This window comes from Crassostrea angulata, chromosome 5 (genome assembly GCF_025612915.1).
Source record: "Crassostrea angulata isolate pt1a10 chromosome 5, ASM2561291v2, whole genome shotgun sequence".
In the NCBI taxonomy this organism is placed as follows: Eukaryota; Metazoa; Mollusca; class Bivalvia; order Ostreida; family Ostreidae; genus Magallana; species Magallana angulata.
The window spans coordinates 34758999-34776388 of NC_069115.1; the positions used below are offsets into that span (position 1 = coordinate 34758999).

Here is a 17390-nt window from a genome sequence, read left to right on the forward strand (position 1 = left end):
CAATAGCACATATTTTAGCTTGTCTGTAAATATGTGCCGTTATCAAAGCAAGTTTTATTTACAATCCTAAAATTTACCTAGTACCTATATAATTAACTTTCTCAAAATCAATCATTGTAATATTCGGAGCATTGTTGACTTTCCGGAAATGTATTTTGTTTACGGTTGATAATCAGTTTTTACGTGGTCCCTTCCTTTTCTATATTGATCAGCTTTAGTGAGGTCCGTAAAAGTTGATGAAGATAACTTTTTCTTCCCACTCAAACCCTACCCATTTTATAAATTTTGTTTTTGGCAAAAGTTCTGCTGGGTTTGTTTTTTTGTTCATTTCAGGCTACCAGACTATCGGCACAGTGGTTAAGAATTCGTTATCCGACTTGGTTTGTTGCAAGAGTTGCGAAATCGTCACCTTCAATTCCCAAGTTCGGACTATGATTGTTAACGTTGAATGTTGTTTTGTTGAAAAGTTGTTGTTGGTTTGCATAACATAGACTCTGAATTCTTTAAAAAATATCAATTTATTAAAACATAAAGTTAATATAAAGATTTAATAGCTATCAGTTAAATATATAGTTTATTGTTGTCATTATGTTGGTAGCATGATTGCGGTTTTACCCAGCATGCTACTTGCCCGTCAGGGACAACACATGGAAATGTTGTAGTTGGGGGCGCGCCAGTTGTTCGGCAGTCCCACTGTTGTATATATGTTGCAATATTATATGAGAACCACTGTAGCCAATTTACGCCATAGTTCTAGTCCATATTATACAAAGGTTTCGGCGAAATACTGCTTATAAAAGAAACGGAAACACAACTTGTTGGCACTAGAGTATGAACACTGTTTGTACAGACCAGAGTCAGAAATGTTGCCACAAGAAAGAAAATTCCGGACCCGTGGAGTGGACCTGGTTAATCAACTAAGACTCTTTTGTAGCTTCAATTAATGTTTTCATAACTCTTTTAGAAAGCTTTTTGTTAGAACAATGTACATTTGACAATTTTGCCTCTTGCAGTATTTAAGTTAACATTGACATAACGGTTGCCATACCATACTGATGAACATGTGAAAAATATGTTTGTAAATGTAGTCGGTTAAATCTACACTGAGCAGATGATTAAATGAATGCTGCGAAGGTGTTGTTTTTAAGTTTTATAACATTTTTGAAGCAATTTTTGTTACTTGTTGACATATCTCACAGAGGTGGAAGTATCACATGACCTTTTATATGTTTAATTTGTCACAGATCATAACATTCCAAAAAAATTTAGCAAATTTAATTCATAAAAGAAATAGTTATGTCAATGCATTCGTGAATATAAAAACCATGATAAGTTGACTTTTAAAATTGAATATCAGTACAAGTTAATTACTTAATGTGAATAAAAGTTTCAGCAATATAAAGATTTGAAAATTGGTAGAATTGCACTTTGTTACATTAAAAATTGCTGTTCAACTTTTTCAAGATGGTTTTATTCATTTGTAATTGATAATTGTGGTATATGTATTTGTGAACGCTGTTTTACAATAAGACTAATATATTACGCAAGTAAAATCAAAACAAGGATCGCGAGACTGATAATAACATGGTCTTTAATATCTTGAGAGATATCTGTGTTTCTACGACGAATTTCATTCCCTGAACCATTTCTGATCAATGTGTTTAAATCTGTAAACTAGACTGTCGCAACATTTTCTGCAATGAGAGAATCATTGCTTAAGAAATAAACGAAAAGACAAAATATAATACTAGCTATATAAATTTAAGATGAGTTGACTATCCCGCACATGATATCTATCATTGAGGATGAGAAATATAGAAACATTTAAGCTTAAGAAATAAAAATACAATAATTTAAATTTAATTTTAATTTAAATAATTTCATAAGTAATCTTACTGAGTTCTTTAGATTGATTTGTTGCTTTCGTAGAATGTATGATCGCATTGTGTCCCCTCGAAGATGGCGTTAGAGTACGATTTCCTGCTCCATAAAAAGTAAGTAAAAATTACTACATATTCATAAAAAATTGTAATTTTTTAAAATTAAAACATTTGTACAGAATCAGTTGACTAAAGATACATACTTTTACATCCAGTAGCCGGATCACAGAGTTCCTTGTTGCATCTACATTGTAATTGGCATTCTTTTCCGTAGCTTGGATAAGGACAACTAACTTCACAGTAATGGCCAATGCGGCCATTGCTACATTCTGAAAAAATAAAACCAAATTAATAAAATACAATAAAGATTATACCTTAAAATTTTGAATTTCGATGTAATAATTTGAGAAATCAATATACTTACCAGAATGCAACCGTTTACATCCATACGTGTGGTGACATTGCACTACTGGCTTTAAAAACCCCTGTCCGTATGAAAATCCCCTGTCTTCCCCTGTCACCCCCTGTGTTTTCACTGTCATCCCCTGTACATCCCCTGTGTGCCACTGTACAGAGCCCCTGTATACCCTGTCATCCCCTGTGCGCCCCTGTACACAACCCCTGTGTGCCACTGTAAGCCCCTGTCACCCCCTGTACGCCACTGTCATCCCCTGTAAGCCACTGTATATCCCTGTGCATGCCCCTGACATCCACTGTACGGCTTTTGACTGGGTTTTTTTTCAATATTATTTACTTAATGCAACTGAAATCACATATGTTATATTTTGAGCTTTAAGTCAATATTTTTCACTCAACAGCGCCGAATCACAAGACACACTGTTATCGTAATTTTAGAAATCGCATGTTTTAGTTGATGATTTATTGATACTTAAATAATCATCCTAACAACTTAAAATTTGAGATTCACCGGGTCTTAAACCTCAGGTGAGGGCGGGGATTATTTTTAATAATAGGTGTGAAAGCCCTCAGTGCGCACTAAAACCAATGAATCAATCAAAATATAGAATTATAATCAGCCATGTAATGACAAAGTACACCTTTCCTCTTTTTTTTTATCAAGCTCTTGGTTATATCTTTATTAATTTCCCGTGAAAATCAAAAATAATTAAAAGCTTCTATAGCTTATATAAATTTGCCTAAGAAACTATTTTTGTATGTTTGTTTAGTATGTTTCTGACCGGCTTATTGGACTTTTGAATTTAATTTCAACTGATGATTTATTCTCATAATCAATTTCATTAATTTTTAAAATCTTATTTTCATACCTCTTTTTACTGCAAATTTAAGTGTTAATTAATTGCCAGTGAAGTGAAGTCTGCCGTCAATGTCAGAACATGTAAATTTGTTTTCTATACATGTACATGTAGGAGGTTATGTAGATATTGAGAGAGAGAGAGAGAGAGAGAGAGAGAGAGAGAGTTTGCATTGATTTTGAATTAAATTTATGAATTGTATAGTTTATACGGGAATTAATTTCATAATAAGTAAACATGCAATCCTAATTTCCTCACCTATTCTTTATCATTCCGCGGTCCTGGTCATAACATACACAACATACATGTCATTGTAGAACTAGTGTTTTCTATATACATGTAGCCTAAGGAGATTATAAAGATACAGAGAGAGAGAGAGAGAGAGAGAGAGAGAGAGAGAGAGAGAGAGAGGAGAGAGAGAGAGAGAGAGAGAGACATACACACACAGAGGCAGAGAGACACAGAGGCAGAGAGACAGAGAATGAGGATAGATTGCATTGATCTTAAATTAAACGTTACTCATAGTTTACCCGGTAAATAATTTCCTAATAAGTAAACACGCAATACTAACTAATCTTCATAACCAATTCTCTGTAATTATTTAGATTAACTTAGAGCTGACAAATTGATTTTTAATTCATCAATGCTTTATTCTACACCAGATCAATTGATCAAAAAAATTAAAGACACATGATGAACAACTAGCTGATTGAAGCTACAGTTTTAAAAGAAGATGATGTTGACATTTTTTCACTCGGTCAGTGATTATATAATAGCTACTGTACACAGCCCTTCTTGACAATTTGCAGTGCACGGTAGCAAGATCGGGAAAAAGAGATGAAAGACACACGTGTACATGTATATATACACACACTTCCTAAGATCTGACTGGTCGTTCAGTGATTACATAATAGCTATATACTGTACACAACCCTCCTTGACAATTTGCTGTGCACAGTAGCGAGATTGGGAACAATGAGGTGTCAGACACACGTGTACTTGTATATACACACACGTTCTCAGGTCTGAATTCTCGGTAATGGTACACAATAATGCAATATGTTGTTTAAAGACCCTAGGGCTTAAAACTTTTCTTCACAATTTGTCAAGTAAAGAAACAAGAAATTGAAAATTTCAAACATGAAAAGATTGAAGAGCGTTAAATTCAGAGCATTATTTTGCACAGTGATATGAATTAAAACTGTATATTGCTCTATTATATTTTTCAAATGAAATCAAATTTAAATAAATGTATGAATCCAGATATTTTTCTTACCCGAAACCCGGAACATTGTTTAAAATAATGCATGTTTGAATATATGTTACCCCGTTACCGGCATTTGCATGAGGGCAATTCTATACAGTAATGCATATAAATAACTAAATTGGAAAATGCACACTGATAGAAGTTAAAACTGCCAATGGACCGGTCTAATCCCCCCTCCGACAAAAACTCAACTCTCTCTCTCTCTCTCTCTCATGATATATAAAAAAAAGCTTAAAGCAAATACCAGCGATTTACGTGAACTTCATAAATACCATGAACTTCTATGCATCATTACACAGGCACGTAGCATCGTTTTTGAAAGCTGGGGGGGGGGGGGGGGCAGACTCATCTTTTATATTAATCTTTTACATGCTCCCCAAAAAGTGTGTGTGTGGGGGGGGGACTCCATGATAATTCTATTTTTCATTTGTAAATTGAAAACAACTAGTTGCTGCGAGAAAAAGTGGGGGGGGGGGCAGGCCCTCCTGGCCCACTCCCCCTGATGCTTAGTGCCTGTTACACTGGACAAGACAGTCAAGATATAGGTGATCATTTCAACATTTCGATCTGTGTGTGGTTATCTGCACGTGCTGATCATGTTGTGTTATTGTGCGCTTTAGCTCAGGCAGGTTACATGGCACAGAACATTGCATATTTCACACACTCCTCTACTTACTTTTTTTTTTATACAAACTACAGAACACGGGTATATTTTTAAATGCATGTAATAAAATAAGCGGTTTATCGGTATACAAGAATAAAATTATCTTGATTTGTGTCAATGTTGAGTTAAAATTATTCACGTTTGTAGTTATATTGCCCTCTTTGAAATGCAAAGAAAAACAAGCACCGTCTAAAACATGAATGCCAAATACAAATTTTTAAAAATCCGAATTAATTAAAAGCTATTTATTTACTGTGCGAGCAGTTAAAGACCGTACAGGGATTGTCAGGGGCATGCACAGGGGTATACAGTGGCTTACAGGGGATGACAGTGGCGTACAGGGGGTGACAGGGGCTTACAGTGGCACACAGGGGTTGTGTACAGGGGCGCACAGGGGATGACAGGGTATACAGGGGTTCTGTACAGTGGCACACAGGGGATGTACAGGGGATGACAGTGAAAACACAGGGGGTGACAGGGGAAGACAGGGGATTTTCATACGGACAGGGGTTTTTAGAGCCAGTAGTGTTGGTCAATGCTACAGTTACATGTAAGCTGACAGTTAAAACCATAATTTGGCCCGTGACATTTATGGCTACAATTTCTTCCATAATACCCATCTGAACAATCTTTAAGGTAAGCACGAACATTTCAAAATTAAAGAAAAGCATTGCTACTATATTATTAGGAATTAAAAAATTAGATATATTACAGAATAATACATACGTCTGCATTTGTTTTCAGTATAACTCCACTTAAACCCTACACAGCATTCTAAACCATCAGGTCTACAAGTTATATTCAAGAAGGCTCAAATACAAAGTTATTAACTCTAAGTAAACTTATTTTCTAATTAAAGCAGTATTCACAACCATAGTTGATAAATATCTAAACAAAAGAATTTCTATTAATGAATGTTATTTAATCGTATATTTATTGGCTTCGCAACGGATTTTTGTAAGTATGCACATTTTGGGATCATATTTTTAATAAGCACTATTGAACTTAACAAGCCTACTTTTTATTTGAGACGCTATCAAACGGTTAAAATCTTGAAATATTAGCTGAATGTTTGTGATTTATTCTTTACACTCTCATTAAACTGTTCATACAACATGAATTGACAGTAGGAATGTCTCGTTATTGTTAAAAAAATCATGGTTGATATAAATTTGTCATTTTCACCTAGAAAGCTGACGCATTAAATATTACGGTAGAGGCGTTATATGATTTTCTTCCGCTTTCAGTAAATATAAAATCATTCCTAATACTATAAATTGCATAACTTTTCGAAGTAAAACCGATCACATTATGTAACACTGTTTTCTAAGTATTCTATTTTAGATATTACCAGTTAAACCTGTTGTAACTCATGTTTGTTTGTTCCCTAATACATGGATTACTTTCCCTGTAGTTCAATCAGTGCTAGATTGACTTTTGGAATAAATAGGATGTCCTTCTACACTGTTTATTTAGGAAAGATCGGCTTAAAATTGTCAAATAATTCAAATGGGAAAGAGGAATATGTCGGAATAGTTAATGAAGTCAAATGTCTTCAAATGTCAAATGAAAGAACTGTACTCATTTATAATTAGTCTTAATTGCTTAATACATCAGTATATTTTTATTATTATATCATTAAGATGTAAAACATAGTTTTAGAGTGAAAAAAAATAATGAGGTTTTTTAATTAAGAAAAAGTAAACTAACGAGCATACTGAAATAAACAACACATTTGATGATATTGATAACATATAGTCGATATAATATGTCATCTGTTAACTTTCTAAATCACAAGGACTTTTAAATGATGAATTTCCATTATCAATACCTTTTAAATTGGCGTAGACTGGGGCGATCTTTATATATATATATATATATATATATATATATATATATATATATATATATATATATATATATATATATATATATATATATATATATATATATATATAATCTATCTGTTACAGACAAAATCATTTAAATGCTAAACAGATTTTAAAAGATATATGTAATGCATATGACGTTTTTGAAAAGTATATCGTACGTTAAAAAAAATCCTATGTTCAGATTCTCAAAATAAATCGAAGTTGATAATAGTATTACAGTCATTTCATGCATATCTTTTACAATTTAATGCTATGCAATGGTATGCGATTTTAATGATATGCTATAAGATTTCAATGCAATGCTATGAGATTTGTATGCTATGTTGCAACCACTATTGAAAAAAAACCACTATTGAAATAAATTATTTCAATAGTGGTTGGGGACGTATTTCATTAGAAAAATCCCTTTGCAACCACTATTGAAATACAACCACTATTGAAGTAATGATTTAATAGAGGTTGGGGATGTATTTCATAATAAGAACTACTTTACAGACACCATTAAAGTTCAACTACAATTAATTTTTTTTTCTTAATTGTAGATGGGAATGAATTACTTATAATCATAACTATATAATCACTTTTATGTAACACCTTTGGAAAAAAAGAAGTTGTATATCATATTTGCAAACTATTGTGAAATGCAAGAAATCTAGCGAATAATATCAAATACATACGAAAGCCGAGAAGGATCATTCGAGATTCGAGATTCGAAATACGAGATTCGAAATACGAGATTCGAGATTCAATATCTCAATTAACCAATCAAATCATGGATCTGAAACCTGTTTCTAGCAACATTAAACTGTTCTAAATAAAGATCATTCGTACATGCTCTTTCCTACAAATAACTGTCTTAATAGCTCTTATATAGTGGTTATAAAATGGTTAAATTAACATTGATGAATTAACCCCACACAGTATAAACAATTGAATTAGAAATAACACTGTTGGCTTTGTGAATCTAAGTGGTTTTGTTTGCCCTGTAGGTATTTCCCCCCGAACAATTTTAACCCGAAGTGTATTCGCTCCAACTGTGTAAAAATCGGCTCGCGGAGAAAGATCTGTTTAATCTAAATGTTTTAGCTATGAAACGAAACTCAATGAAATAATCGACATGTCAAATTATAGGTTATGATAAAGTTTTAAACCATAGAAGATATAATGATTTACAACCTCAAAGACAAAAATCCAGATAAGAATAGTGTATTGTAGGGTATGGCAATGCCATTGTCGAGAGAGAGAGAGAGAGAGAGAGGAGAGAGAGAGAGAGAGAGAGACAGAGAGAGACAGACAGACAGACAGACAGACAGACGGACAGACAGACAGACAGAGTTTTGTCGTGTCAAATTCAGTTTGATTTAGAATTTGAAATTGATTTGATTTGAAATTGATTTGATTTGTTACAAGCATATATAGACAATAATTAAGCCTCTAAAACGAGAAAAGAGAGGAGGTAGCTAGGGTAGGGCAGACCAACTAGCAAGCTTTAATTTTAACGGTGTTAGCGCACCTGTGATTTACATCGACTCTCTCTCTCTCTCTCTCTCTTTCTCTCTCTCTCTCTCTATCTCTCTCATCACCTAGCATTTCCTTTTCCGTGAGGGGGTTTGGGGTATTTGTGATGTCTTACATTAGCTAGCGAAAATGATAAAAAAAAAACATGAAATTTTCTTTAAATTGTGTGCGGATGTTGTACGCCAATAATCTGTTTTCAGTATATACATTTCAAGAGGGGGGGGGGGGGGCTATATAGTCCTAATTAATGTGTCAGTTATACTGTCCCCACTTTGTTTTCTCTTTGTTTTCCAAGTTTTTTTTATTTGGCTCGGCAAATTAATATAAAACTTTCTGTGTAGCTCCATAACGATGCACTGTAGATAAATTATGAGTAGTTTTACTTTTGATAAACAGGTACATATCCGTACTTGATTTTTAATTTGACTCTTATAATCGGATTTACTAGTAATATTCCAATTATTATACGGTAGGAAAGAGTAGACGGGACTTTTTTGCGCATATCCTACTGTACCATTCATTCAACACAGGTATTAGCACTCATCGAGTTCGACTTGCTTTCCTTTTCTTTCATCCACTGGATTTAAAGCTATTAATTTTTGAAAATATTTTGAATTTATGGCCTGATTATATATAAATTAGAGCTGCGCTGGTGCATCTATTTACCCAAATGGACCAAAATATAACCAAATGAATCTAAAATTTTTGACAAAATTAGTTTAAACGTACGACTCTTTTTCAATTCTAGTCGGGTATGTCCTTTAGAAAAATCTTGAACCACACACATTTTAGCAAATAAAACGACAATTGTTTCATTTTTTTATGGGGAGGGAGGTGGTGCCGGTAAAGGACATGTATTGCTTGTGGTAGTTGTGCTATACTCTCATTTGTTAACATAGGTAATACTACATATTGATATAAAATGAAAGTTTCCAATTACACTGTACATAGCTGCTATTACGCATTTTGACCCGTGCGATAGTTTAAAACAATTTTCAAAGCATTTAATGTTATTCAACCGATCATTTTTGAAATTTAATTTTCTGGATCCCCGCCTGATACGTCCGCCTTCTTGTATATTAGAATTACATGTACGTTGACCATATGTACACATTAACTTAATCGGCTATGTTATGGGACGATAACATTTTTTATCAATGTTTTTGCAGGATATGTAACAAATAACAGCCTATTTGTGGGTTTTTGCACTGATTATTTGAGATAATTTGCCGCCATCTTTTATGCATTACACACACCACTTACAGTTTCTTTATTTGGTGTTCTGTGTGTATGGCGACAAATTGGTAAATTTGCACCACTCACCCCTTGCAGCTTCATCCTGATTACATTTTATCTGGCTAGGTGTAATGTAGTAGTATATTAAATACACACATCTTTGTTTGCAGTGCTTATTTACATCTCTCTAGAGATTTACTTACAAAAAAAGTAAACATTTGTATGACATATGTAATTATTGTCAATTTTGGTGCGGTGGGGGGTAGGGGGGTAGGGGGGAAGGAAACTACAGAGAAACTTAACTTGGCTGTGAAACATATGCTTTTATTCTTTCTTGTTGATATATCAATGAATGAATTATAACAAAATATATGTACAACAATTAATTTTGAAATATTCATGCACAATTAAATAAAAGGTTTTACTGTTCTCTGCACAAGAAATCGGCAATGTGAACAATTTGGCACCCTATCATCCCTACCTTTAATTGTAGAGAGTAGGTATCCTTCTATATTGAAAACAATTCCAAAAGTAAGACTCATAATAAGTTGTTTACTGGGGAAAACGAAACAAAATTGTATTTATTGATAATTCCGTATGATGTGATAATATCTCAATGATTTGTTTATAATCATAGTACTAGTGTATCACTGTATGCATACATAAAAACGATAAGTAATGCTTATATTTATTAGTGAAACAGGACAGATTATTTATATTTAGATTATTTAGATACATGTACTAATCTTCATGCGGGGATCTAGAAAGGGGGGTCAGGGGATCTGGACCCCCTCCTCGGGAAAATTGGAGCTTATTAAATTTACATAGTAAATTTTTTAAAAATTGGCCTAGGACCCCCTACAGAAAAAATTAGCTACTCTTGTGAAGTTCTCTACCATAACCGCAGTTTTACACAAAAGGGGTGAATAAACCCGGGTTTTAAACTATTACTGGTGGTGAAATACCTTAGGGTTCAAACGCATCAGGTGGAAATGCACCAGGGCAAACAAAATCACTTAGATCCGCGAAGCACACTGCATTATTACTAGTCTACTTAGATATTCTGTGTAAAAGTAAATACAAATAATTATTTAGTTAGGTAGGGAGAAGTGAACATAGCATTTATTTGTATATAAGAGCATGTACGTATGATTTTTATTTAGAACAGTTTGATGTCGCTAGGATACATATTTTCAGATCCTTGATTTGATTGGTTAATTTAGATATTGAATCTCGAATTTTGAATCTCGAATCTCGTATTTCGAATCTCGTATTTCGAATCTCGAATTTCGAATGATCCTTCTCGGCTTTCGTAAATACACAATTATGGTACAATTTTCACTGCTGTGTAGAAGTAAATAACCAATTCTCGCAGATAAACATGCATATACATTTATTTTTATTTAACAAACAATTCAAATACACAATTAAGGTACTAAAGACTTGCATATTTTATGGTTATTAAGACTATGATGTAAATGTACTAATTTTAGGATTTTCACTGTTGTGCAGAAATGACCAATCCTCGCAGATTAACGTATAGAATTGTTTTCATATTTTTCTTTACCTTTCTTTTTCTATAGATATATCATGTTTTATGGAAATTGTAAATTATTTGTACTAGAAGACGACGTTGCCAAAACTTCTATTTAAATTCCCTGCATATAATGTATAGCTTGTATATCATTATATATTTATGTAATAATGAATATCACTATTAAGATAAATAATTTCAATGAGGGTTGGGGATGTACCTTATTAAGACCAATATTGAATGAAATAAATTATTTCAATAGTGGTTGGGTATGCGTTTCATTAAAACCACTATTGAAATAAATAATTTCAATAGTGGTTAGGTATGCATTTCGTTACAACCACTATTGAAATAAATTAATTCAATTGTGGTTAAGGATGCGGTTCTTTAAAACCATTATTGAAATAAAATATTTTAATAGTAGTAGGATGTTAGTCTTATACCTATTATTCCGACTGTGCATAACACTTTCGGTTCCAGATGACAGGTGGTATGGGAAACATGACAATATAGAGGTAAATCAAAGATCATCATAATCAAAAAGGAATTTATCATCTCATAAGGCATACTTCTTTCCTTAAGAAACTCCCCTAGCAGAAAGGAAAGTGTTACAAACAGACATGATAATAGACATAAAACTGAAATGCATCATCAACCATTATTGAAATACTTTATTTCAATAGTAGTTGAAATGAAAGGTACCCAAACCACTACTGAAATAAATTATCCAATAGTGGTTGAAATGAATCGCATCCTTAACCACCATTGAAATAATATATTTCAATAGTGGTCGTAGTGAAGTAACCCCCAACCCCTATTGAAATAATTTATATTAATAGTGATATTTATAATAATATTTATCAATAAATAATTATTCAATATACAGGGGGTTTGAATAGAAGTTCTGGCAATTTACAAGATGTTCACAATTGTGCAAATAATATACAATATCATAGGACATGATATGTTTGTAGAAAGAGAAATGTAAAGAACAAAATGTAAATTTTCAAAGAAAAATTAATGAAGAAATTCAATCTAAGCTACGATTGAAAAAATTATTTTAATTGTAGTTGTACTTCAACAGTGTATGTAAATTGATTTTCAAAATGGAATACATCCCGGAATACTATCTAAATATTTTATTTTAGTAGTGGTTGTATTTCAATAGTGGTTGTAAAGTGATTCTTCAAATGAAATACATTCCCAACCAGTATTGAAATAAGTTATTTCAATAGTGGTTTTTATTTCAATAGTGGTTGCAAAGTGATTTTTCTAATGAAATGCATTCCCGACCAAGTTAAAATCGTTGTAGTACATTTATGCTATGCTATGGTATGCTATGGTATGATATGACGAATGAGATTCTATGAGATTGTATGCTATGGTAGGAGATTCCAATGATATGCTATGAGATTTCAATGCTATGCTATGAGATTCCAATGCTATGCTATGCTATGGTGTATGTTGTAAAATATATGCTTGAACTAACTGTAAAATGTAATTTGTATATTTCTAATATCAAACAAAAAGGAATCAAGACTTTTCTTAATAAAATGATGACTTTATCTTAGGTAACTTAGTGTTTTTAGTTGTAAAAACAAGTGCAACAATTTAACAGATCTGCACATAAATCAAATTAAATTTACATGTGTGTGTTAAAGGAATGAATCATATTAAGTCAGTACTTTTAGATTAACGGTAGTTTAACATACATGTATATAACATGTAAAACACAATATATATCATATTTAATATTTAAGCATTTTTCCGTGTCTTTAAACGATACTTATTTAACTGCAATGCATGTCGAAACATCCTACGTAAGCTTAGATATTAAGATACTTACCCTAGACATAAATTCGAATTTGTAACAACACGATGAAATAATAGCAAATATATGCTAATTATGGCCATAAATGGTCCCATGGCTGAATCAATGTGACTCAAACTCATTTGATAGATGACTGCCGATGTTTCCCGTATTGTTTTTAACTTCTGCACTTAATATAAAGCAGATTTAGTTCCCTAAAAACTATACAAATCATGATATTTGATTTCCTATGGTTAACCTGATTTTAAAAAAAATAATAAAAACCGGAAGTCAGAACCACGCTCTGCAGGCTGAATATCTATATTAGTAAAGCGTAAAGGAAACAATAACTAAGTACCTTATTAACTTTTGGCATAAAATATAGACATATAGACATTAAAAATATACATGTACTTAGCTTGATTACAAGTTTAATAAACTAATTAGTAGACTTATTCAAATAATCTCTTTTTCAATTATCGCCAATGAAGTATTTATAAATTTTTATCAAATACATTCACAAGGATGATATATCTTACAATCGATCTTTAGCACTTTCATTTGAGGTTAATCCAATGCAAACGGAAGAGAGCAGAGACGGCGACAGACAACACGATAAAAGAAGAGTTGATTACTGTATTGGTGCCTGAAGTTACCAAAGAAGTAGTGTCAGTACTACAGGCCATGGGGGTAGGGGGAAAAATTCCTAATTCATCCAAACCTGAAGTTCACCAAGAAGAAGCGGTTGCAGAAGCACCCTTAACTTCATCAGCCACTGACAACCATTCAATGCCAAACAACTCAGGTACAACTCAAGAGAGATCAAACGCTTCTACAGAACTATCATCGATTTCTGATATTCAGAATCCTAGTATTACTAGACCACTAGGTTTTGGGGTGGACTCAAAAATTAAAAGTAAGATCTGGGCAAACGAATTTGTGGATTTTTGTACTTTGTTGGGGCTGAAAAATAAGGAAAAGAGTTTTGAAATAATGGAAAATCAGGAAGGGGAATGTGAAATCAAAACCAAAAGACCAACTTATGAGATAAGGCAAGTTAGCCAATGGGTCCAGGCTTTTTTGGGTTTTTTTGGTCGGCTTTTTACAGAAAAATCAAGGCCCCAGCTTTGATAAAATATGGGGATATGGTACAAAAACTAGGGGAACAAGCAAGAGATAAGGCTGCAATCTATTACGATAAAAACTTCAAAGAATGGCGTCCTAGTAATCCCTTATCTTTTCCCTGGGATAATTTAAATTCAGAAATCCACAGTGAACCTTTGGCTGTTAGTTTGGGTAAATCTAGAGTTGGTCCAGCTTCGGCTTTTGGTGGTAATAGAAAGTTCTGTTCGTCCTCACCTCAGTTTTTTCGTGGCTCTTCATCACCAAAATATCCCTGCCATAGTTTCAACAACAGTGGATTCTGCACCAGAGAACGTTGCCCTTACACACACACACCTGTCAGAAGTGCGGAGGGACACACACTAAGAAACAATGTAATTCTGGGAAAGCCCAAACACCATCAAAATCAGGTGACTACCAAACTCAGAATGCAGGAAAAGCCACAAACAACTACAAGTCTTTTAATGGAAACTAGTATTACAACCCCAATTAAAGCAGACTGGTTGGAATATTGGTTAAAGGGTTTTGATGGGGGAAAACGAAAATTTGTTTTTGAAGGTTTTAAAGTGGGCTTTAGAATTCCATTTGCGGGGCAACGGAGTTGTAGGTTAAGTGGTAATGTTACATCAGATACTAAGAATTTGGACATTTTGAAACAAAAAATTCAGATTGAGATTGACAACCACAGAGTTGCTGGTCGTTTTAAGGTGATGCCATTTCAGAGTTCTTAAAGTTCATCTTTGTTTTTAGTTCCGAAATATTCTTGAGAGACTATTGTTGACTACAGGGTTATTCATAACCTTTTTTTTTCCTGAGGGTACTTCGGTCAACGATGGTCAATGATGGTACAATATTCAGGAGGAAATCAAATCAGTTCAATATCAGGATATAGAGGATGCAGTAGCTTTAATGCGTAAGTACGGAAAGAACTGGTTTGTTTAAGTTTGATATTTAGAATGCATATAAAAGTGTTCCAATTCATTACTCAGATTGGGAATTGCTAGGTTTGACTTTAGATCAGAACTTCTATGTGGACAAAAGTCTTCCTATGGGGCTTAGTTATTCTTGTCATTTATTTGAAGAGTTCAGCACGGCAGTCCACTGGGTTTGCGAAAACATGTTGGGAATCTGCGGGAAATTTGTTCATATTCTAGATGATGTTTTAGTCGTGGGCCCAAGTGATTTACAATTATGTCATAGAGACCTTAACAAAATTATGTTTCTGTTCAAAGATATAGGTATATCAATCAAACAGTCTAAAACGTTTCTATCCTGCACTTCGCTAACTTTTTTGGGCATTGAGCTGGATTCCGCGGTGATGGAAAAACGGTTACCTAAGGACAAGTTGAAGGCTTGAAGTATATTTTTGAATTGTTTTAATAGAAAGTCTTTGTTTTTGTCAGATCACTGGGAAAATTCTGTCTCATTGCAGTTGTACACTGATGCAAGTAACATTGGTTTTGGTTGTTATTTAGGAAATCAGTATTTTAGTGGAGTATGGCCAAAAGCTTGGGAATCCTATCATATTACATTTAAGGAGTTATTTCCTATTGTACTTGCAGTGCAGCTTTGGGGAAAGCAGTTTTTAAATCGATGCATTGTTTTTTTCACAGACAATGATGCGGTGGTACATATCATTAACAGACAAACCTTTAAAGATAAAACTATTATCGTGTTAGTTTGTCGCTTAGTTCTGAACATACTATTTATTCCAAGCAAGACATATTCCTGGCTTAACCAATGTTTTAGCTGATATTCTTTCTCGTCAGCAGATTCAACAGTTCCTTCACAAATTTTCTCACACCAACCCGGTGGAATGCCATTACAACGAGGACAACTTCAAGATTTGCAATCCATAGCTTCAGACTTAGTACAACAGTCTCTATCGCCATCGACTCCTTGTACTTACCAAAGGGCAATTGATTATTGAAGTCTGTCCCAAGATATTTATGCAGCACATTTGGACGATTTTTAATAAAAATACACATACCTGTGAAAGAAGTGCAATTGAAATAGTTAAAAGGGATATTTTCCAAGATAATTTCATTGACATATTATGATCTTTCACTCGAACGAAAACAGATTCCTTACGGAGATTAAAAAAGTAGAATGTTTACATATTTTCTCTATTCGAAATACACTCGGAATGCAGCGCGCATTTTTTCAACGTTATCATCCGGGCTTGCTGCAATTCAAAATCTCTGTAGACATCACATGTTTAGCATTGTATTGAAACCTGATAAGCTAACAAGGGCGTTTTGACTAAGAAATCTAGGAAATTTTTCATACTTTTGAATGAACATCGTTTGAACCCTGAGGTAATTATGAATACCAAGCAATTAAGCCAAATATAAATCCAGAATATATTGGGACATGGAGTATACCATCGTTTTGTGTCATCATTCGCTTTACCAAGAGAAAGAATTCCTGAACATGCTGAGGATATCATTCTGTTTATAGCCTTTTGCTTCTCTCAAGGTTTGACTTGCTCCACAGTAACAACCTATGTCTCAGCTTTAAGTTTTCAACATAAGATAAGGAATATGGCAGACCCGACACAGAATTCCATAGTGAAAAAAAATGTTTGCAAGGTTATAGAAATACAACGGGTATAGTCGACTCAAGGTCACTTACAATGTATAACACCATGTATGTTGAAACAGCTGATAGCTTCTTTACAATATACTGCAAGTATGAAAAGTATGTATTTATTGGCGTTTTACTGTTCTTAGGATCGAAGAATTTACAGCTTCAAAAGACAAAAACCGTCATTATCATCAGTACAATCTGTGTGTTTTGTTAAAATCAAATCAGACTGTCCAATAGGATTTGAGTTGACTATGGAATCTTTCAAGCATAGTAAAGGTCAATCACATACTTTGTATGTAGAACGTAACAAAGAAGATTACACAGTTTGTCGAGTCCAGACCCTTTGGACATACTTTCAAGTCAGGAAACCAAGTTCTGGTCCTCTTTTTATTTCATGAATGGGACACCAGTGTCACGGAATTATTTCTCAGATCAGCTATGTTTGTCTTAAAATTGGTGTGGTTTAGACAGCAAACAATACAAAGGACACAGTTTTAGAATTAATGCGGCTACGACTGTCTTTACAAAGGGATATCGGAGCAGAAAATTAAAACAATGGGTAGATTGTTATCTGATGCCTTTAAAAAGTACATTCGAGTTCCTG

General features: G+C 33.4%; 1 pseudogene; it reads right to left on the reverse strand.

Moving 5' to 3' along the window:
- Window positions 1-1470: 1470 nt before the first annotated feature.
- Window positions 1471-16089, reverse strand: LOC128185366 (multiple epidermal growth factor-like domains protein 9; annotated as a pseudogene).
- Between the last annotated feature and the right edge of the window lie 1301 nt (window positions 16090-17390).